Source organism: Myodes glareolus, chromosome 18 (genome assembly GCF_982192425.1).
Source record: "Myodes glareolus chromosome 18, mMyoGla1.1, whole genome shotgun sequence".
Taxonomy (NCBI): Eukaryota; Metazoa; Chordata; class Mammalia; order Rodentia; family Cricetidae; genus Myodes; species Myodes glareolus.
In genome coordinates this window covers 56074218-56097861 of record NC_142043.1, presented here as the reverse complement: position 1 = coordinate 56097861, position 23644 = coordinate 56074218, and the positions used below count along the sequence as shown (strand labels likewise).

Here is a 23644-nt window from a genome sequence, read left to right as displayed (position 1 = left end):
CGGCCACAGCAATCAGTACTGTGAGCATGAGACAAATTTCAAATGATTTTTATCATTGCCCATTCTCACACATGTAGTAAAGCATCCTTCTTCAAATCTTCTTGGCAAAACACGAGAAGAGATTGCACATCAAAACTACATGCTGCTGTGCCCTCCAACACAGGCTGTGTGTAACAGGCCTGTTTCTCTAATTCACTTGTAGGATGTCTTACTCAGGACTATCCAGAGCAGAAACAAAACAAAACAACACTGGAGATAACTACTTCAAATGATAATTTTCTTCTTAAAATGATTCATTTGTTTTCTTGACTTCTGGGAATAATTGCATATTGCAGAGAGGCTGTTGGTCGTAAGGTCCGTTCTGGGTTTGTAGCAGTAGGGCAGGCCACCCATGTGCAAGAGAAGCCTGCTTCTGTTCCTTCACTGCTCCAGAGCCTGGGGATAAAGAGCTATGTAGCAAACCCACAGAAACATCTAACAAATGATCACCAGACAAAGCTACAGGGCAGAACAGCTCTCTGCTCCATCAGCAGAACTTCCTGGGCATCATTAGAGATACCGGTGACTGATGGGAGTGTCAGGTGTTGGGAGTGAAGGGCTTGTTTGCCCTGAGATTGTGAGCAGAGCGTATAATCTATCATTTAAACTAAGCACTCTGAAGAAAGGGAACCGTCTTGACAACTGGACAGAGAAAGAAGTCACAAATAGACCCCGGGCCTGAGCAATGCAGGTCACGTAGTTACTCTATTTACAACCAATTCATCAAAAGAGATAAAAGCAAGACCATGGTCTATTATACTAAAAACTGAATGTTATCCGACCTAACAGACACACAGACACAAACACACACACACACACACACACACACACACACACACACACACACACACACTGGCCTGTGCATGCAGGTGAGATAACAGTACTAATGGTTTTTAGCTAATCAACTGCTTAGCTCAGTTTTAAAACCTTACTGTCCTCTAAAGTTCGTTAGCAATGTGACTTTAGTCTTTCCATAGTTTAGATAGAACGTTATGTGTTTTCACTAATAATTACATCTCAACTCTCAGTATCACTGCTTATTCTTGAGTAATCAGCATTCCATTTTGTTAGGAAGACATCTTTGCATAAACAAAGCATTAGGCCAATTTTCTTCATTTATTTAGTGTGATATATTTACTTCTAATCACATTCTTCCTCATTATTAATGCTCCATTTTGCTTAAAAGATTTCCCCCAAGCAGCTGACTGTAAGTCTGATTTCTGTCCTTAAAGGTGGTATTAGCTGTCACCAACTTGACTTGGCTGTCCCCTTAACAAACGGGTGTTGATACTAATCCTAGAGCTGCCTTGTGTGACATTATTAAAGGCCCTCCAGGTTACTCAATTGCTGCACAAGCTAAACACCCACAGTAGTTAAATGTGTTCTCCAAAAGTCTCAAGTACTTGAAGCTTAGAAGCTGGGTCCCTGTGGCTGTGTAGGAAGATAGTGGTCCCTTTAAGAGGGAGGCCCATGAAGATCTAATTAGGTCATAAAGTGCTTGAAACTGAGTGATCTTGTTTTCACAGGACCTCTGCTTAGCTCTGACCAGAGAGGAAGCCTGGTCCTTGAATCTTTGGCTTCTTGTATGATCATGTGACCTCTTCAGTATAGTTTCTTGTCATGATGATGCATCAGCAAGGAAGCCCTCATTGAAGGCTAAACGAACGGACTGACTGCCTGTCCTTGACTGGAAGCCCTCAAAATGTCAACTGAGCAATTCTCCTTTCTTTTGGTAGACTACCCAGCCTAAGTAGCTTGCCATAGGAATAGAGAATAGACAGATGCATCTCTAAATCTCAGTCAATGAACAAAAAAAAGTGTGTTTGTGTGTGTGTGTGTGTGTGTGTGCCAACACATGGTGTCACACTCAGGTGTGTGAAGGGGTTAATTTACATTTCCTGCTTATTTTTTGTATGATCCATTTCAGTAGGTTGGTACCATCATTTACACAGCCACAAGCTGGAAATCAAACTCACTCTCTCTTATTCCTTTACTTTTAGATAACGTTTCTCAAATCTCTGAGAATACTCTCAGTTATCTCAAGTCTCTGTGCAGGGCCTCATTGTTACTCTAACCGGTCACACACAGATTCTTTCCCTTTTGTCTCCAGATAAAGATTCATCTGATCCAAGACCTCAAAGTGAATCTGCATGTTCCTGCCATGTTCAGTATACCCATGATGTCCTACACCATCACACCAGAACATCAGAGCCTCTTTAAGGGCACACAGGGCCTGCCTCTGCCTGCCACCACTTCTTAAGTGCTCAGATTTGTCTTCCATGTGTTTCACACTCCATCAATGCCAGATTCGCAACTCAGGATTCCTTTCCTTCCAGAAACGCTGTATCAGCTGCCTCTTCTCGCTCCAAAATCCACTTTACACATCTTGCATTGCTTCTCCAAAATTCCCAGTTTATACCAACCCAGGGGATATTTCTTCCCCACAGAACATTTTTATTTTAATAGCAAGTAAAGAATAACAGTTTTTGGAATAATAGAATTTCTAACATCAATATATAGAAAAAACATGAACTTATAAAGCATCATTCAATACATAAAACCAGCCCTTAAAAGTTCAGCTCTTGAAAATATTTAGGAAAGGAAAAGGTCTGTATACTAATGTAAAGCCTTATATTAAGTTAAATTTCAGATGGATCAGAAGTTTTAGGAGAAAGTATCTTCTGAGAATAATTTTATGATAGTATAAGCCTTTCTAAGCATTATAGAGAAGAAATTATGAAAGAAAATATACATAAATTTAGTTACACTGAATAATTACAAATTAAAAAGTTTTTAAATGTCAGTATAAATAAGGTTAGAAAACAAAGTGAACCAGATGTGAGAACTAGATTTCTACATATTTTTACTGTTGCTGGAATGAATAGGACCTTGTAGAGAGCACTGTACACTGTAGCACTTGAGCCCAAAAGTAGAACCATTGACAAATGACATACGGTGACATGGTTTATGACATTCTTGAAAAGAGAGGTTCATTAAATTCTTTATAATTTTTCTTTAAAATGTTATTTGTATGCACCCATGTGTGTGTGTGTGTGTGCGTGTGTGTGTGTGTGTGCCATGTCTGTGGGAGCTAGGAGAGGCCAGAAAAGGGTATCAGATTCCCTGGAACTGGAGTTCTAGATGTTTGGGGACCAGTGTGTGGATGCTGAGAACCAAGCAGTTCCTCTGAGAGAGGAGCAACAAACGTTCTTAACTGCCGTACATGAAAGCAGTTTTATTTGTGAAGAGGTAGGTATGGGTTAGGCACGATTTTGAACCTTGCACATCTGTTAAAATCTGCAGCAGGTCTTCAGGCTGAAGTGGAGATCTCCGAGGCTGCCGATTCTGAAACAGGAGACGGTGACATTTTTCTCCCTTGCCCTTTTGAAACGGTAGCACCTCCTGTCATAGGGTAGAGGTCCAATAAATATTTGGAGGAAGGAAAGGTTCAGCAAAGAGGGAAGATAAGAAGAATTCTGGGAAGGTGTTTGAGGAGCCAAAATAGTTATAGTTTTATAAAATAGTTATAGTAACCAGATTCTCGGAATTTGGCCGGATTCTCTGACTGTGGCTGGCCCGAAGTCTTTCTGAAAAGCCATTGACTATGACACTGGGTCCTATTTCCTCTACATATACTGGATTTTGGGGATCCAGTCTGTTTGGACACTCACCTTCCTGGACCTGGAGGGAGGGGGAAGGAACTGGAACTTCCCACAGGGCAGGAAACCCTGACTGCCCTGGGGGACGAAGAGGGAGGAGGAGGGGGAGTGGGGGGAGTGGGAGGGTGTTGGGAGGGGGGGCGGAAATGGAAACTTTTATAATTTAATAAAATTTACTTAAAAAAATCCATTTTGGGTCACTTTTATTCTTAAACTGTATTTCCCTGTTCTGTTGTTTATCTTCCTCTAAGGAGTACGCACACTTAAAAAACTTTTTTTTTTTTTAATAAATGAAAGCTTTGCAGATAGCTCTGTATTATCACAAAGTAGTCTGAGGCTGTGGAGAAAGAGCCTTTACACAGGCAAAAAGCAAGGATGGATTGGAGTTCCACTTGCAGTTTAATGTTCTCTCTCTCTCTCTCTGTCTCTGTCTCTCTGTCTCTGTCTCTCTCTGTCTCTGTCTCTCTGTCTCTCTGTCTCCCCCCCCCCCCAAAGGTAACCACTTCATCCTAGGCTAACAACGGAGACTGCAGCTCTAAATGTGACAGATGGCGCCGAAGTTCCCAAGGCAGCATTCCTCTGGCAGCAGGTCCCTGGAACAAGCCGATCCCACCTGAGCCTCCCTGTAGAGAACCGGTCAGGTCCAGACCAACTCCCATTCTCCGGGCTTTGACCTAGTTGCTTTGCTTTGCCACCCTCTCCTCCTGGCCTCCTCGAATAGCCTTTGCGAACTTTCCCCCTCGGTAGCTGATTTCCATCTTATTGGTTCTCTAAGCACATGATTCAGTTCTAGTTTTCTGCGACAGACAAAAAGAAACACGTCTGTCTGCCAGGAGAGGAAACAGGATGCTCAAAGTGCTGGTCTGTCCCACACAGAGTTCTTCTGTCTGGATCTCCTCCCAGAATCCTTCAGAGAAGGAACCGCTGCCAGTGGGGTATGCTTTTTCAGAAGGGATTTGGCAAAATAGAGTTTGATTTCTCTCTGTGCTGTAGGCTCACTCAGGACAGATTACAGCGATGCAGCCATTTTGGGGTTTGCCCTAAACACCTCTAGGAGCCAAGCCTCGTGCTCAATGTGTTATCTGGCCAGGTTGGAGCCAGCGAGGCCCCAGGCAGGCTCCAGTCGGCCGAGCCAAATGATTTGTGCTTACAAAGGCCTTCCAGATTGTCCTCTAATGTTGACACAGGCTACCTATTTCTGAGTGACTAGAAACTGAGTTAGCACTGGCCTTTTTTTTTTTTCCAAGCAGTTGGTCATAGGCTTAGAGAATTGGTGCCTCTGATGACCTCAGTCTTGCTGACTTTTGTGGGAGAAGTAAGCACGGTCAGGGTTCTGACCTCACACTGCGCTCACCCACTGTCTGCCCACCTGGACTACTCTAAGGCAGGATTCTTCAGGCACCAAACTGAAACGGAAATATTAAAACATATCTTTGATTGTATTGCTTCTGTAGTGAAAATTAAGGTCACAGATTTAACCTCCTCTGATGGCTACGCGAGTTGGGCTGTCTTCACTTTCTCCCAGGGCTGAATCCAGTGCCCTCCACTTCACAAACGAGTGGAGAAGGAGCAGGTGAAGAATAGCCAAGGAGGGAGAAAAGCCATTTAAATCCTACCATGCTTTCATGTAGTCTAAAACAGAGTTTATAGGTTTCCCTAATTCTAAATCCTCCAAACAGTTTGTGTTGGAAACATATCTGGAAATCCGAGGGCAGCAGTTGGGGGCAAGCCTTAACATTGTATTTAAATTAATTAAGCTACACCTAACAGCTGGTGTGCCAGGAGGGCGCTTAGAACAGACGAATGATGTAACCGAGGATACGAAAATCGAGGGATTTCAGGCAGAAAAACATGTGTCTTGCATTTTTCCAGACAGTACTGATTTGAAGCGATCTGTCTCATTGTCTTCTTGAGCCCACTAGGGTTTCCTAAATTCCTAATCTGGTTATCTGACGTAGAGAGAGATGGTAACAGTACCTAGTATTAACTGTCTAGTTGCTAGCAGAAAGGAGGGGAAATAAAGGAAAACTCAGGGGCACTGAATGAAATTAGCAGGGTTTCTATGGACCCAAACCTGGGTGCTCCGGAGGATAAACCACAAAGAAAAACAAAGGGAAACAAACATGGAAGTGGTTAAACACCCAGCAACACCGTGTGAAGATGAGACACCAGGACATCACCGTTTACTAAAGGACTTAGTGTCATAAACACACACACACACATGCACACACACACACACACACACACTCCCCTCTCTTCTCACAGTTATGGAGCCCCAAGACATAAAAATCAAATGAGTAATTTTCAAATGTTGGTAATGGTTTTGGAGTTTAAGAAAAAACTAAGCTTTTGGTTTGTGACGCTAGCTGATCTTTTAAATCAGCTGCGTTGATTCTCTACGATCCCCCTGCCATCTTTCCTCTTTAGATTCTGGCTCAAAATACTTCTGACGTGAAAGCTGTGTGAAGGCTTTTTAAGAAAGGCTTCCAAGTCAGCTCAGATTCAGGAGTCTGAGCTTGTGAAGGAGTTTCTCAGGAAAAGGTTCTGGTGTAATTTAAGCAGTCATCTGGAAAACGCTGGTTCTCGGACCCTGCCTGGGGAGCACTGAGTCAGAGTCCCTGGATGGGAACAGCACTTTAAATGTCCCTCAGACGTCTCCCATGCTCACACCAGTGCTGGAAATTCACACTCAGTTTCTGACTTAGGATATATACTGGGGACCGCTAATATCCACCTTATTATACATTCATAATAATCTCTTGATTATGCAGGATGCTCTGAGAACTGGTGATTCTTACTACTTTCATTTTGTATTTTACCTTGAGAAATTCATCCTTCAATTAATAGAGCTTCCCATTTTTAACACCTAATCACAAATACCCACATTGCCAAAGAGGTGACAGTAAACTTACTGGGAGGGGTGGGGACAACGGCTCACTGGCTCAAGCACATGTTACAGGAGTGTGAAGACCGGAGTTCAAATCCCCAGCGCCCACTTAAATGAAGAGGTATGGTTGGTTGCCCATTCTGTAATCCAGCACTTGGAAGGCTGATATGGGGATGCATGGGCCAAGCTGGCTAGCTAGATAAACCATATGAGCAAGCCCTGAGTTCAGTGGGAGACTCTGTTGCAACGAACATATAGAGACCAAGTAAGAACTGAACATCAACCTCTGGCCTGCGCATTCGTGCACTCACAACTGCTGACACGTCTATGCTTGCACACAGGTGAGCTTGCACAGATAAAACACACACACATACCAAAAAGATCTCATTATTTGCATAGGAGACCCATTAACTTCTTGTAAAAGAGTACCTAGGAGAAGTGAGGCAGGGGAAGTGGCTCTGTTGATAAATCAAGTCCTTCCCTTGTCAGCACAAGGACTTAGTCTAAAACTCCTGGGAAGGATTGTGTAAGACTACAAAGTGCCTACAATTCCAGTTCCAGGGAAGGGAGGAGAGGAGCTCCATGGGGCTTCCTGGCCAGTCAGCCCAGCAACATGCCAGCGAGAGAGGCTATCCCAACAGCAACATTAAATGGCACCTGAGGAATGCTTCCCAGGGCCTTTGCCTGACCCTCACACTCACCCACGCATGTGTGCATGCACACTCACAGACAGCTGTATCCCGCCAATGCCAAACACACAGAGAGAAGTAGAAAAACCCATGCTTCTATTCTACAAAGGCCATGATGGCTATGGGTCAAGACCAGGAGAGACAGTAACCAGAGGAAGAGGGAGAGGGAGCTAGAGGTAGCAAAAATAACAACTTTATCGGCCCAAAACTGAGAAACATTAAGAGTTTCAGAAGTCTGTACCTAAAGAAGCTGGTTTCAGAGCCCTGAGACAGCTTTCTGTCATGTATGATTTTCCTATGATGGGGAAGCAGGAGAGGAAACACATTGAAGCAAACTGAGAAGGTCAGAGAAAGCCCCCCATGACTGGAGCTGGAGAGGGGGTGCATTGTGGCCCACAGCCTGTGTGAAGCCAAAAGACAGTGTACTTCCTAGAATAGAAAGTGGAAACGCTAGCACTGTGAACCCATTTCAGTTTTGGAGTGGATACCGTTTAAAGTCGCCTACGGGTATACCACAACCGGAGAAACGCTCCTGCACTGGTGCTGGGAGCACAGGACTCTGTGCGGTGTGGCTTTGGGCAAATGTTAGGATCCTTTGCCAACTGCTTCCTAAAGCCCTACATACTCCACTAAATCCACAAATGGGAATGTGATACACAGATGGAGGTCGACTGACAACTGTAATTGAGTTTGCTCTTGACTGAGGAGCCTTGGCGATTAGTGAACTTCTCTGTAGTGTGGTTCTGGAGACGGGACCTAAAAGTCCCATTTACTTTAATTACCCAATTACTATATAATATCAGTGTCCAGGATGGCAAGGTGTTCTGATGGGAGGGTATCTATACAAGTGTTTAAACTTCTTTGGGTGATTACTAGAGACCCAGAGGCTGAAAACCTGGAGTGAACAGAGCCTCGACCACCTGAGTCTTGACAAGGAGCTGAACTTGACATTTTGCCGTTTTCTCATTTCCTGGCCTTTCACCTATCCTCCTGAGGTTTTCAGACGCACTTGCCAACTGAGGCAAGAACTGCTTAGAAGAACACACTATCATGAGACTAAGGGACACGAGGAAACAAACACCCAAGCATTTCAGCTCTTCCTCCTCTGTTGATTGACGGCTCATATTTAACCACCCCCTGCTATAGTTTTCCTTAGGAAAGACTTTTTTTTCTCCACCAAGGAGGGATTTTCACATGAAACACCCTTTTGTTATCTGATTGACCATCTCTTCTAAGCTTTTCCAAAGCAAGAATTGGATAACCCAGCCAGGGACTTGAGTAGCCATGGCGAATAAAAAACTAAGACAAACAATTCTACCTCCAAGCATATACTCAAGAGAAATTAAAAAAAAATACATAGCCACAGAAATACTTGAACACCAGTGTTTTTATATTGTTCATAATAGTCCCAAATAGGAAAATACCTGAAGGTCTATACCAACCGGTAAATGGATGGGCACAATGTATATTATACAGCAGAATGCTACTGAGCAACATAAAAGAAACAGACAAATGATACCTCTCATAACTGATGAACTTCAAAAATATTATGCTAGGTGAAAGATTCCAGTCACAAGATGGCATATTGTAGGGTTCCGTTGATTTGAAACAAACAAACAAAATGGCAAATGCTCAGAGACACCAAGTAGGTCAGTCAGTCATTGTCGGAGGTGGAGATAGGAACTAAATCTATGAAACAGTAGGAAGAGTGGTATGAGGACTCTTTTAGGGGCGACTGAAACACTCGAGAACTCACGCCCAGGTGATTGCCTAGCATCCAGGAGACCCTCAGTCCTATCCTCAGCATGGGGGGGGGGCAATTGAACAAAGGGAAGAGCAAGCTTCCTTGATCTCAAGCATGCAGTGTGGGAAATGAACTAAAACAAGCAAACAAACAGAAAAATGTCGAACTTCAACTTTCTGTTGGAGGATCCCATATGTAAAACACTCCCTGAACTCTGACCCTCACAGTTGCATGACAGATGCCATCTTCCCGGTCCCTGCACTGACTTCTTTTAAAGTCCTTACTGGGCCTTTGAAGCCTCACTGTCATCAATTCCTGTATGATCTGGAGCTGGTAGTCTAATCAGAGGGCTGGTGTCTTAGAATCAGCACCAGAAGTCCGGAGAAGGATGTTGGCCTTGTTCTTGTCATAGTAGCTGTGCTTAATAAACATAATAGACAGTGCTTTTCAAAAACCATTTCTGCCCATCATGGATCAGCTTTCATCTCTGTGATTGTAGAAAAGAGGGGCTGCTCTTGTGTGGCGGCCATAGATGCTTTCTAGCAGAGGTTGCTGCTAGCGAGGATGACATCCACATCATCTACTGGTTCTTCCCACACTAGACTTACCGTTATCTCTAAACCAGAGCTCCCTTCTTGGTTTCTCTGCCCTCAGATCTACCACCAACAGCTCCCTATATCAGCTATGTAGAAATAGCTGAATGGGACACATAGTTTCCAGTTTCTTCTTTGTTTGTATTTTTTAACTAGGAGGGGATATAGTGGATGTACACCTCTCCACACCCAAACCTGTGCCTCAGCTTGGCAGAAGGGAATCATAACTCACCTATATTTCTGTGGTCAGGTCAGACTCAGTCGCAAGCTCAGAGCCCTCATGTGAGATTAAGACAGCTTAAAGAGCCTGCCTGCTCTACTGTGGAGCCATGATGAGGGGCTAGAGCAATGCCACCGTCTTTAGGAGCTATTTCCTGAAGGACAGACTCGGTCTCAGTTCATCCTGTCACAAACCGAGGTGAATTTCCGACCATCCAGGGAAGAGGAGGGAAGCTGGCCACAGATTAAGCTGGATCCTTTTCAAGAGCTGCATTTGCTTTCAGACGCTGAAAGCTCTCTGTGTAAGGCTCTGAGGTCACTGCAGCTGACTGGAGTAAAAGGGGGAAGGCTCCAGGTCCCCTGGTAATTGAATCTGGGCTACAATCCGTGATCTGGGGTACTACATCCTCCACCGGCCACAAGTTACTCCCACTAGCAAGAAAGGGTCCACCTGCCTCCAAATCCCATACTTGGCTGCCTCTCTTATGCCTGGCCAAATCTAACGCTCTTTTCATCTCCCGCTGAACAGAGGCCTAAATGCCTGGTGAGTGACAGCAAGGCCTGTGCCCACGCTGCTGCTGCTGCTTCCCAGAAAGCTCAAGACAGACAAAAAAAAACAAGGCAAAAACTGATCTCACTGGAGAGGAAACACTGCCCAATGTGGAGTCAGATTCCTGTCCCATGCCTCTAAAATGTCCTTCTGTGCCCTCTGCTTTTCTCTATTTTTTTTACCCTGGTAGTGGCTCATTTGCCATACAATGGAGAAAATAATGATTCTATAATAAAGTTTTTGCAAATGTTACTAAGTAGAGATAATTTATTTACACAAGAACCCTTATTCGGAACCTCCTGGGATTAAGATTTTATCTCCAATGTATGCTTACACTGTTGGAAGAGTGTGCCGACCATCTCACATATTTTAGAACCACCAAAGAAGACGAGTGTGACTTGTGCGCTCATGCATCACCTACCCGTGGCTGTATCCTAGAACTGATGCATTTTAACACAATGTGTGTGTGTGAGTGTGCCTACCATGACCCATGCAGTGCTAGGTAGTGAGTGAAAAAGACAGCAAGGCCCTGCCTTCCAGGAGCTCACACTAGAAACACAGCCCTGTCAATAACTATCTGTATGTCATTATGATGAGTGACTTAGAACACACAACAGGAGCATGGAGTAGCAGAAGCACGCAGTGTGGAGAGCAGAGTTTAGAGTATGACAAAGGAGAGAGGGGTAAACTGAAATCTCAATTCTTCTGCTTGGATTGGGATGGGGTGGACCTGATGCAGGGTAAATGTAATAAAGGTTTCCAGACATGAGTGTCCATGGCATGACACGTCTACATGAAGGGCTAGAGGGATAGGTATTGGTTCACCTGGTGGTCATTAGCATCACCATCCTGTATGGTGTGCATTTAATTTTTCAGCTTCCTAATGCAAGCTGACAGCAGAATATCTGAAAGTAAACAGCAGGAAATTGCAGTTTTGCCAACTGCCCACTCTATGTCCCCCGCCCCAGTCCTATTGAGAATATTCTGAACGCAGGGGGAAGACTAGCTGGTCTGGAGATGTAGGAGAGTGTAGAGAAAGGCAGACACTCACGTTAGGACTCCAAAGTGGTGAGCTTATGTGCGTGTATGCTCTCTGGTAGCTGTGTCTATTGAGGTGGATTCAGTTAAGTATTCACTGCAAATGGCAAATTGTTTGCAGATTGCTGAATCTCTATAAACAGAAGACTGCTTAGCATGTATTCCAGTCCAAAGTGAATCTTCTCATAGGACACTGGGGATCCTGATTCCTAGCCTGGAGGACTGGACACTTGAGGGAGAGTTGGCCCTTGCAGTTGGTGGAGAGCAGGAACCTGCTGACAAGTGACAATTCCTAGGAAAGCAGCACACTGGAGCCAGGAGGGTGAAGTGTGGGCAGCCACCAGGCTCTGCTCATTCCCAGCTTGCCTGCAGAGCAATAATGCTTGCTTTGGAACATGTATGTAGTAGTTCTACCTGTCATTTCAACATTAGCACACGCAACCCTTGCAATTAAACTTATGCTTCTGAAACCACGAGTCATTCATGGTATTGACAGTGTTTGTCAACAGTATCTTTTCTCACTTAGGAAAATCTCTCACATAACCTTAAAAGGATCCCTCAGGCAGCCCTTACTTTTACTTTGGGAAGTACAGAGACCTGGGTGCCACCCTGGGCCTTCCGAACCAGACCCCCTGAGGTGGAAGCCCAGGAATCTGCATTTCCCCCTGTGTATTCACATTATTTTAAGTACATTAAAGTTGAGGAACCTAGCAGAGCATGACTGCACACATATGTAGTCCTAGCACATGGCTGCTCAGGCAAGAGGATCATGAGCTTGTGACTAGTCTGTGCTATGTAGAGAAACTCTGTATCAAAACACACACACACACACACACACACACACACACACACACACACACACAACCAAAAAAACCCAACTTTTTTTTTTTTAAAGATGAAGACCCTCTAAAGTTCCTGGTTAAACATATTTAGGTCTTATAAGAGGACAGAACCAGGTACCTATCTCCAACAGGGACCAAAAGGACTAGTTAAATGAATAAAGAATTGGCACCTAAACCGAGTGAGTAGAAACTCACATCAGGTCTGAAAACCCTCTGAGTGTCGGCTAATGGAATTAAAAGATCACCAAGTCATTTTGAAGATGCATAAGCATAGTCACAACGCAGATCTTTTCATGAGTCTGCATTCCTGCACTAACAATAATCACACCAAAGGAAAGACTACTTTCGGACAACAGAGCTGAAAGTCTCACTAAAGAGAGCCTCTTTTGGCATTCTGCTTGACTGAGGAAACCAAGGCCTGGTGAAGACCAGTGACCATGGTCACACAGTCCATTAACAGCTGTCCTAGGTAGGGTCACCAGTGCTGTGATAAACACCATGACCAGAGCAACATGGCGAGGAGAGGGTTTATTTGGGTCACGCTTCCACATCACTGTTCATCACTGAAGGAAGTCAGGGCAGGAACTCAAGCAGGGCAGGAACTTGGAGGCAGGATCTGATGTAGGAGCTGATGCAGAGGCCACGGAGGGGAGCTGCTTACTGATTTGCTCCCCATGGCTTGCTCAGCCTACTTCTTATAGAACCTAAGACCACCTGTCCAGGATGGCACCACCCATCATAAATTGGGTCCTCCCTACTCAACACACATTGAAACAATGACCTCCAGCTGGATCTTATAGACGCTTTTTCTCAGCTGAGGTCCCCTTCTTTCCGATGACTCTAGCTAGCATCAAGTTGACTTAAATCTAGCCAAGACAACTGACCCTTTGTCAGGTTGACACACAGGCAATTGTCAAGCCATAACCCATTCTTTCTTGTTAATGTCGAGATCAGACATTCACATCAACATCGCAATCTTTAAAAGTCCCACAGTCTTCACACATTCAAACATTTAAAATCTTGTTCCTTTAAAAATCTAAAATTTCCTTTAGAACTTAAAATCTCTTTGAAAATTCAGCCTCCCAACTGGAGGCTCCTATAAATCCAAAACTAAGTTAAATACTTCTTATTTCAAAAGGTGAGAACCAGGGCACAGTGACAGTCTAAACAAAGCAAAACCAAACTCCAAAAGTATAACTAACTCAAAGTCCAGTTATCTGGGATTCACTCATGGTCTTTTTGACTCCTCCGAAGGGCTTAGATCCCTTCTCTGGCTCCACCCACAGACAGAGCGCACACAGATGTCTTCCAGGCTCAGGTTGGCTCCACTTCACCACTGCTGTCGCTCTTGGTGGTCATCCTCTGACACCGGCATCTCTAAAATACTGGGGTGTCTTGCTGCAACTGGGCTGTACTTTCACCAATAGCCTCTCCCTGGGCTCTCTCCAGTGACTCCAGCCCTGCCACACAGTTTCAAGCCTCCATTGTTCTTTATGACCCATTCACACCTGGGGGACTCTTACATCACCAAGTTTGGCTGCCAGCGCAAAATAACAACCTTGGTCAACTTTGTAACATGGCTTGCCCGTGCAAACTCTTGGGAAACACTTCCCCAATGGTCTCGCTTCAGGGATGCTGGTCTCTTCTCAACTACAGCTGATTCTTTAGCCTCAGCTGATCAGTGCCCATTGTCCAGCAAAGCAAAGGCTTCACTTTAATGTTTGTGGTCTCTTGTTAACCACAGCTGATTCTTCAATGTCAACTAACCAGAACCACAGATTCTTCACACAAGTGACCCAGAAGAGTCTTTGCTTCCCTCTGAAACTTCACAAGCCAGGCCTCCATTGTCTGCACTGCTCTCAACGGTCCTATCTTCTAAGCTCCTACAGAACAGCCCCCACTGAGCTCTCAACACTCAATGACTATCCCAAAGTCCTTTCACAGCCCTTCCTCCCCCAAACACCATCAGGTCTGTCACAGCAGCACCCCACTTTTAGCAGCTTCTGTCCCTACATAGGGTTACTAGATTTTTAAAAGATTGTATTGTGGGAATCAGCTCTCAAAACTGCAAAGGCAAAGAAATTCTACAAAATGCCATCTTCCAGCTTGAGACTAAGGAAAGCTGGTAGTACAAGGAGGTCCAGTTCCGAACTTGAGAAGCACAGAAGTCGGGAATTCCGTAGAATATCAAAGGCCTGAGAACTTGGGCGAAGTCCTGAGAACTGGTAGCAGTCGAGGACGTCAGCTGAGCTGTGTAAGACCTAAAAGCTCCTGGGACTGAGTACAGGAACAGATGGAAGTCTCAGGCAGAGGACAAACAAAAACTGTTCTATTTGGAATCCTAAGGAATTAGACAGTGCCTCCCTTCATTCGTGCTCAGGGCAGGTCTTCTCACTGGGCACCATTACAATCTAGTCCCTGCTGAAATCATCCTCATAGACATACTCAGAAACAATGTTTGATCCCCTCTCTGGGTCACCTGTAGTCCAGCCGAGCTGATACACAGTCTAGCCATTATATCTATCTAGATGTCGTCAGCCATTCTGAACATGTGCATGCACACTGGGTCCTTGCACTTGCTGGTGACTGTCCGGAATGCCTATTTCCGAGTTTTTACTTCACCCGTTCACTGCTGGTGTAGGACTTAGCTTAGGACCCTATCTCCCTAGGTTTATCTAGCCTGAATATTGCTCCTATGACTTTCCCTAATATCCTGAAATCACTTCTTTCACAGGTGCAGTTATACTCTGCCAACAGACTCTGAGGTCCTAATCCATGATCCCTGCCAATGTGACCTTCTTCGGAAAGAAGTTCGTTGCATGTAGAATGGGGTTAAGATGATGTCACAATAGCAGGCCTTAATCCAGTATGACTTATCTTTATTAGAGAAAAACGGCATGAGAGACACATAGAGTTGAAGAGAAGCAGATGTGGGAGTCTGTATCCTTTAGCCAAGGAATGTCAAGGATTGATGGCTACCTTAGAACTGAGGACAAGGGAAAGAAAGAGTCTGCCCAGAGGGAATGTGATCCTGTTGACAGGGTTTTCAGAGTTTTAATCTCCAGAACTGAGGCAGAATCACTTTGTTATGAAGCCACCCAAGCTAGGGAACTTTGTCACAGCAGATCTAGGAAGCTAATATTTCTATTTTGCCCATTGCTGCGTCTGAGTGGCTACACACCTCTGCTCGTCTTTGTTTTTCCTTGAAAAGTGGTATTGAGAATTATATGTGCTCGGCACACAATGCAGGGGTCAGACCTCAGGAAACAGTGGCTGTGCAATAATTGCTGGGTGAGCCACACAATCCCCCCTTATAAAAATGAATTTGAGAGGTATTTGGTGATCGCCAGTTGTCTTCCTTTCTACAACCCTAATAGGTTCAAATCTCCAAAGGCCAAGAGTTGCTCAGTCTTTGTGTCCTTTCTCATTGCTAGACAGTGTTTACAGACAGCTGGAGCTCTCCAGCCACATTTTCTTGCTTCCTAGATATTTAGCCACTAAGGTTGCTTACTGAATTCTGGTTCGCAAGCTCTAGATAAAAGTGTTAGCCAAATATATCCTTCAAACTCCTCTTGAGAACTCTCTCCATGTGGGGCGATCTTAGAGACCGCACAACAGACTGGATAGGATAGTCCGTATATAAGCAGGAAACAAACGTTTGCTATATTAATGCTGTTTGGGGGGGGCAGCTAGAATATTTATGGCCAGGGAAGAGCCTGGACTACGTTGACTAGCATAGCGCAATGAAGACACTCAGGAGGTGCTGAGAAGTGATGACTGACAAACTAATAAAGCCATCACAACAAATACAGATAGCAGAGTCTCCTGGCTAAATAAAGGCTATTAGAGAAATACAGACATCCCTGTGTGTCCTCTTGGCAGTTTTAAAATGTGTTCAGGGCCTGAATGTTTTGATTGAGAAGAAGCTGCCTGGCCAAGACAGCTGCCTTGGTAAGGCTGTCTCACCATGACACGGAGCGCTGGTTCACGTGCCCGGGCTTTAAATGGAGTTAGTTCTGTGCAATCAAGCCTAACTGAATGAACTTACTTCGCTGTTTTCTTTCACCTGCAGGTGAAAGGGATATAATATTTCTATTGTCAAGCATGTTGTTATAATAAATACTCGTTATTTTTCAGCTTGTGCCAGAAAGTTAACAATGGTAGCAATTATCTAGAAGTAAATGACTAGTAAGCTAAAAATCAGAACGTCACCAATAAAAGAAAAACACCAAACAGTTGTCATTTAGTAATGCAGCAGAAAATTCACCATGCAAACAGAATATGTATTTGTTACTAAAATGTGAATTTAAGGGACTTTCCCCCAAAAAGATTAACCTCTGAAAAAATCTATGAAAAGGTGTCAGAGCCTAACAAGTGGATTGGAGGCATCCAATCTGCCTGGGCATCCGTTATCCCAGGATGACCCAAGGGGGTCAGCATTCACTTCTGTGGAACTAGAAAGGGGTAAGTGTAAGTATGCCAGGCCATGCCGCATGCTCACTCTAGTGAGAATGGGGGCTGCGGTGTTGCACATTTATGTAACCCCTGTCTCCAGCTCATTTACCTTCCCACGTGTGCAGATTCCCATTCTCTCCCTTTCTCCTGCCCTCCACACCTCTAACATCACCTCACCAACTGTGCATGCCAACAAAATAGCATGTGTTTTCGAACTGTGCATGAGTCTGTGAATGCTTCAGATGCCAGTACGGGGAATCTCTCGTGAAAGCTACTCACATTCCATTTCTACCTGTTGCCGAGTGGGGAGGACCCTGGTTTCTGCTGACGCCCTTGACTTCCTTCCCTACACTATCAGACCTCACTTTCATCTCTTCTTCTCTGAGACCTTTGGTCATCAGCCGTGTCAGTATACCTTCGCCCTCTTGCATATGCCCAGATCAGTCTAACTGTGTGCCTGCTGGTCAACCTCCTAGCTACAGAACCCAAGCATTTAAATTATCTAACAGGGGTTGGGAGTGGAGTGTGGACTCAATGCTAGAACTTGTGTTCAGCGGCAGAAATAAAATGATATGACTATGGATTGAGGCGGTGATGGTTGTATAGCCTCCAGCTTCAGCTGGGTCGGCAGTGCTGCCGGATGAGCTCTCTGAACCATTTTGTAGACGCATCTCTACAGATCAGGATTGAACAAGGTCATAGAACTACGCAGATTGTGCTTCTTAGTGGTTGGTTTCTCATTTGTGTAGACAGAAATTCTTAAGTGTCCCTGTGCACGGAAACCCCCTAGGCACTGTACTAGAAGCAGAGACTCTGAGGTCTTGAATTCTACAGGCAATAATAAGGCTACACATATGGTCCAGGAATTGGGTTTGTAGACGAGCTTCATGGGAGACTGGGATGCGAATGGCCCCCAGAATACATTTCAGAATTTTTAAGTTGTGAAGACATACGTTCTTCTATTTTCCAGTCAACTGGGACCATTTCATTGTTTGAGGTTGTAATCCCAAACCTGCCCTTGAAAAAGTTTCACCTTCTGAGCTAGATGTTATTAACGCTAAAGGATGACGTCTCCCAGGCACACCCTAGATGCCCACTAATCAAGAGTGTAGAAAGCAGTTGAAGATCTAGACTTCTTCATATAGCTTCATTTAGAATTGTGATAGTGGAGGCCAACACTCAAAGCAGCTGTGTTTATTTAATGCCACACAATGGGATAAATTTCCTCATGGACTTGGCCCCAGAAGTTAAATATTACACCCAAGCATTCAGCAAGAAAACAGTCCCGTTTTATTAACTTTTGACTCACACTGAAAGAAGTAAGCAAGTAACGATTTAACCTGATTAATTTAACACTAAAACCTGTCATTGTTTTACCTTCACAGTAGCCAGGAAGAAAACAAACCAGGGACTGTATTTTAAAATGGAGATCAACTATGTATAAGCCAAAGCGAGATCAATTCTAGCGCCTGTTGTGAGCTAGCATAGTTTCAAGCCACGGCTTGATTAAAATGAAAATGACTCAAATAGCCGGGCAAAACCTAGAAGGAACAATGGAGCCAGGAACATCAACGTTCGGAACAGTTTGTTCTGAACACCAAATAAGAACACTTCAAATCTGTCCTTAGTGCTTGAAATCACACAAATGCATCTTCTGTAATCTGAGCCTCATACTCTCAAAACTACGAAGAGAAGTGAAATAGTAAACATTCAATAGCAAATAACAAACAGCCATGGTGTACACTTATATAAAGATCTGGCTAAAACTGGTGGCCCGAGGAAGGTTTTAATGATGTCAGTTCAACTGAGTGCTTTGCATGCTTTGCATCTGAGGCACTGTGATCCACACAGGATCACCCATGTAGGGACCTGATCACCTACTCACCGTGTCACCTTCAGTAAGTCATCTGCAGAATGCATGGGGATTCTGGAATCTTGCGCCAAGTGTAACGCACATGGGAATTGTTTCTTACTGAACTTTGTAACTTACAGCCAAACCCTTACTTACTATCACTACGATTTCAATATAGAAATGAAGACCTCCTTTCATAAAGTCTGGGAAAATCAAGACACAGACTGCCCCTTTCCCAGCACAGCCCTAGGACTGTGCAGAACATGGTTAGACTCTTAGTTCCAGGGACCCATTTTACACTTGGTGTAAAGCAGCCAGGCAGACAGAACCAAGACCACCAGAGCAAGAGAGCTGCTCGAGCCCCCCAAATTTCTCTGAGTCTTGCTTTTGAACAGAAAGTGTAATGGAGATCTCTCTAGGGTGCCACATCACAGGCTCTGTTTCCCACCAAAGCCCTTCTTGTTTCTACCCTACTCAGGTTTAAAGTTTATAGTGCTTCTTCACTTCCTCATGGCTGGAAGTCTGGCCATGGCCTCGTTCTGAACAACTGAGTAAGAACCACACTTTATCCAGGGTGCCAGGTCATCCATGTGTGTATTCAAGTTTAAAAAGCACTGTTCCAAAACAGAATTTAGTTCCCCTTCACTTCATGGTGCCCACAGGGAGCCTTACACAGCACAGTAAGAAGAATGTTGTTAATTCAGTAAACAATGGGTCACTACGGATGTTTTTAAACAGAAAACTGAAAAAGCACATGCTTAAAATTTGTTCATTTTGATAACAAGTGATAATGCCATTACATTAAAAAAATCCATCTTACTTTGGGATATCAGAAATTTGATTAAAAGCTGATATTAGGTGGTGACATTTGAAGGTCATACACGGTGACTTATGCCTGTAATCTCAGCACTCAGGGGTATTATCACAAGTTCTAGGTCAGCCTGGACTATAAAATAAGACCGCGTCTCAAAAACAAACAAAAAAAAACAGAAAAAGGAGATGTTGATATTTGAACAGAAGGTATTAGCTACTAATATTATATGATGCTTCAGTAAAAGCTCACTGGCTTAGATTCTTTAAAAAAAATTTTATGTGTATGTGTGTGTGTGTGTGTGTCTAAGTGTATGTATATGTACTGTGTGTAGGGTGTGTGCAAGACCCTACAGAGAAATCAGAAGAGGACATGGGATCCCCTGGAACTGGAATTACAGATGGTTGTGAGTCTCCATATGAGGACTGGGAATTGAACTGGAGTACCTGCAAGAGCAGCAAGTGCTCTTAACTGCTGAGCCACCTCTCCAGCCCTGGCTTAGAGTCTGATAACGGAGAGCAGAGTCCACCTAGGCCAAGCTCTGGGTTTCAGTCGGGCTGGCACAGACATCTGCCTTCTTGCCCGAGGACACATGCTGATAGCTTGTTAATCATTTTCAACTGGAGCCTGAAGAGGTCACGACAGTCGTCTTTTCCTGAGAGGCATGTGATTTAGCCTTCTGTGTCGCCCTGTGGAGCAAAACAAAAACTGAATCTGGAGCCATGGAATTGTACAGAAATAGCTTGTGGTTCAGAACCCCAGATTCTAGCTATGGTTTGTGATTCTGCAAATGCAATCTCTCTACTTGCAATAATACCTGACACTGAAACCACCAGGTCTAGGCCCCCACACCAGAGGCTGTTTGGCCTTCTTCCAGTAAGCTGGCCATTCTGTACAGAAAGTCAAAGGCAATCCCCCCAGCAGCAATGCCAACGACGGGCAAGGGCAGAAGCAACACGATGTGAAGATGGGAAGCAACCAGTGTGCATTCAAAGCACCAGGGCACAGCACAGGCCAAGAGTAAGAACAAGAAAGGTAGCACTGTATACATTAAATCCTCCCAGTATAAAAGCAGCAGCTGACATATTCCATAGGTTTACCAGTGATTCTTCTATACGCCTGCAAAGTAAGCATTGTTGTTTGGTACTCACAGATGAACACGAAAAGCCCAATGCTGCTGGCCTATTTTCCATAAATCTTGGGCAGGATTAATGCAGAAAGAGGGTTCTTCTGCTTCAGTTCTGATCACCCCTGAGGCCATGTCTGTCCACTCTTCCCCATGAACTCTTCATAGAAAGAGGCCTTCCTATCATTTCAGATCTGCTATGTTATCTACTATCAAAGGGGATGCCCCCTAAATTGGCATTTCCGGGGAGTGCTCAACGGAACACAATTTCTAAGACGGTCAGTAAAAAAGTGATTCCGTGGCTAGGAAGTTGGGAGGCAGGGAAGGCTTAGGGGGTCCCGGTGCATATTTTGAAGAATCTATAAACGTCTGTGACCTTGAGACACTTGTTAGTCTATCGACACCAGTGTGAAGAACACTAGCCTTGCCTTAGCCTCCCTGCGGTGCTGCTATGTAGGATGATGCTAACTAACAAAACGAGCAAACTCTAAGCATTATGGGAAGACCAGAAAGCATTACAGCCAGACAAGGGAGTCACACATCCTAGGGAAGAACTTTCGGGGTAAACTAACTCCTCTGTCCCATGTATTATATCCATATCCACTTGGAATGTTGATTTCTGATTCTGAATTTTTTTGTCTCAGTATGTAATACAGGAATTTTTTTGTCTCAGTATGTAATACAGGACCTTCTGTTAGGCAAGTACTCTACCACAAAGCTAGCTACATTCTCAGCCCTTTATTTTAATTCTGAGACCAAGTCTCACTAAGTTGCTCCGGTTATTTTAGAATGTGAGCTCTCCTGCTTCAGCCTCTGGAATATCCGGCATTACAGCCACTCCGGGCTGTGTTCGGATCTTTGAGTCTTGGTCTGCCCTAGTCAGCAGGAAGTGTCTTCTGGTTGTGGTTACTCTTTCAGTTTTCCTTTCCAAATCCTTAATGCTCTCTTTTCTCAATCAGCTTTTCTTATTTCATCTAGAAGTTTGCCTAGACTGCAAATCTTCAAAAATGGGCCTACGTGTGCCAGAGTTTGTTCTGACTCTCCCCATCTCTCTGTTGATTATGAGACAAAGGTCAACCCTCCTGCTGACACATGAAAACCTTACAGACTAGTTCCGTTGATGCCTAGAGCAAGTCAGTGGGCGGTACCCTCCAAGGAGATGGGGTGTAATGCCCTCCAAATGTTCCAGTCCCTTTGTGATTTCTTACATGGATCTCCCTCTGCCCAGCATGTTCTTTCTTCTCTTCTTTGCTTGGCAGATCCCTCTATCCTGTGCGTCAGTTTAATTACACCTCTTCCTGAAAGCCTTTGTCAGTTTTCTGAAGCAAAGCTTTGCTTCCTGTCCTACGTTATTACAGTTTTATTTTCTCTAAAGGTTTATCAGATGGTTTTACATTTAATTGCTTTCTTGCTTCTCATCTTCATCAGACTGTAATCTCTCTGGGAGTAGGAAGGGACTTTCTTCAGTCTTGTCTTTACTAGGTAGTCATCAAACATAGGAAAATAAAAACCCCCAAACAAGCAAAACAAACACAAACGAACATGAGAGCTTATCCGGGGCACTACTGACCCAACGGCATAGCTGTGACTGTGCTTGTGATTTCACCCTCCTTCTCTCTGATGCTGCAGGGAAGCTTCATTTCCAGCTCTCTGAGATCTTGGGGAGCCTCCCGGTTTCCCAACTGGATGCTGAGAAGCCCATCACGTTTCTTTCTCCATGCAGAGCCTCTTAAACTGGCTTTATTGTCTCTTACCCAGTTTGCTCATAGTGACGGCTCTTCCCTTTGCAGATTGAAACCTCTGGCAGGCGAACAATTCCCAAAATGTAGTCCCCGGACCAGCATTGTCATCATCATTTAGAAGGGCTGGGCGAGCTGCTCCCACAGCCCTCTGTGCGGCAGACTATCTAATCTTTTGTAACAGCTGTCTCCAGGGCAGTCAGACTCAGTTCAAACCCTCCGCCTGCAGCTGCTGCTGGTACCACCTTGTACCCTTTGCGTCATCCCAGGCTTGAGTTCTCCCTCAGGCCACGAGTGTGGTAACCCTCCTGACCTTTTCCCTCACTGCACGTGTCTCTTGATTTTTGCTGCCATCACCACACGAAGCACGTAGGAATCTGCTCGACATTCTGATGCGTGTGTAGACTTGCAGCTGAAAAGCTAGCCAGGAGCAAGAGAACTTTGACCACTGGGGACAGAGATCAGTTATTACATAGCACCTCACGCTGCCCGTTTCCTCCTCAGAGACCTGGGAGGATGGCAGGCCTTTGTTCACTCAGTGGTCATGTCTCTTATACAGTTTGTACTGGCTTTCTCTGCCTGCCTCCCTGACCTTTCCCACCTCCTCCTTCCCTGTTCCATAAAGTCACTTGACCTTTTCCTTGACAATGGGGGATGGGCAGGAGCAGGGGTGGGATGCGGGTACAAGTGGGTGGTTCCACAGGACTGTGTGTGTCTCTGGATTTGCCATGTTGGTACGACCCGGCTGTGTGCATAGTCCTCGTGCTGTGTGCAGCGTCCCCTGCTCAGGTTCAGGGAGTATCTTCGTCTTCCCAATAAGCCTCTGCTGAATGAGGATGGCAGTCAACCACATTTCCCAGATAAGATGTTCAGGGTGATAACAAAAGCCAGGGCTTATAAGAAGTTTCTTGGGAAAAAAAAGTCTCAACAAAAGTTAAGTTTTTGTGATCCCTCCCACAAACTTTTATGTCTCTCTCTCTCTCTCTCTCTTTTTGCTTCATCTGATACCATTTCAGTTCTTAAGTTGAGAGCAAAAAGCCCAAAGTCTCCAGATGTTGTCTTTTCCTTTGTGAAAAGACATCGGCTTTAAAAACAAATCCCATTTTCCCTCACTGATCCTCAGAAGTCCAGATGGAAAGATCTTGGTTTGGAGCTGGAAGGTGCTGAATTAAGATCCCCACTGTCACAGCTGATAGCATTTTTGAAAGTAATGTCTCTCTGCTTACCAAGAACCTGGGATAATCCTGCCTAATGTCAGGCTGGTCACGAGCAATTAACAGGGGAAAGTCGAGCACAAAGTAGGTACTCCATAAAACCCAGTTCGTTCTCCACTCGAACTTGAGCAACCACCATGACCCTAGCCCAAGACCTGCACCCCACCTTGTCTCTCACTCGACCTCT

At 44.6% G+C, this 23644-nt stretch overlaps 1 long non-coding RNA gene across 2 annotated transcripts in view; it reads right to left on the bottom strand.

The window, feature by feature from the left end:
* Positions 1–23644, bottom strand: part of LOC125411445 (uncharacterized) — a 111454-nt gene that overhangs the window by 17412 nt on the left and 70398 nt on the right. Inside the window, exon 3 of one of the 2 annotated variants that reach the window (XR_015735485.1) lies at positions 19825–20067. This is a non-coding gene — a long non-coding RNA (uncharacterized LOC125411445). Of the gene's footprint in view, positions 1–17982; positions 20068–23644 lie in introns of those variants that run through there. The other variant, XR_015735484.1, reaches the window with a different exon arrangement.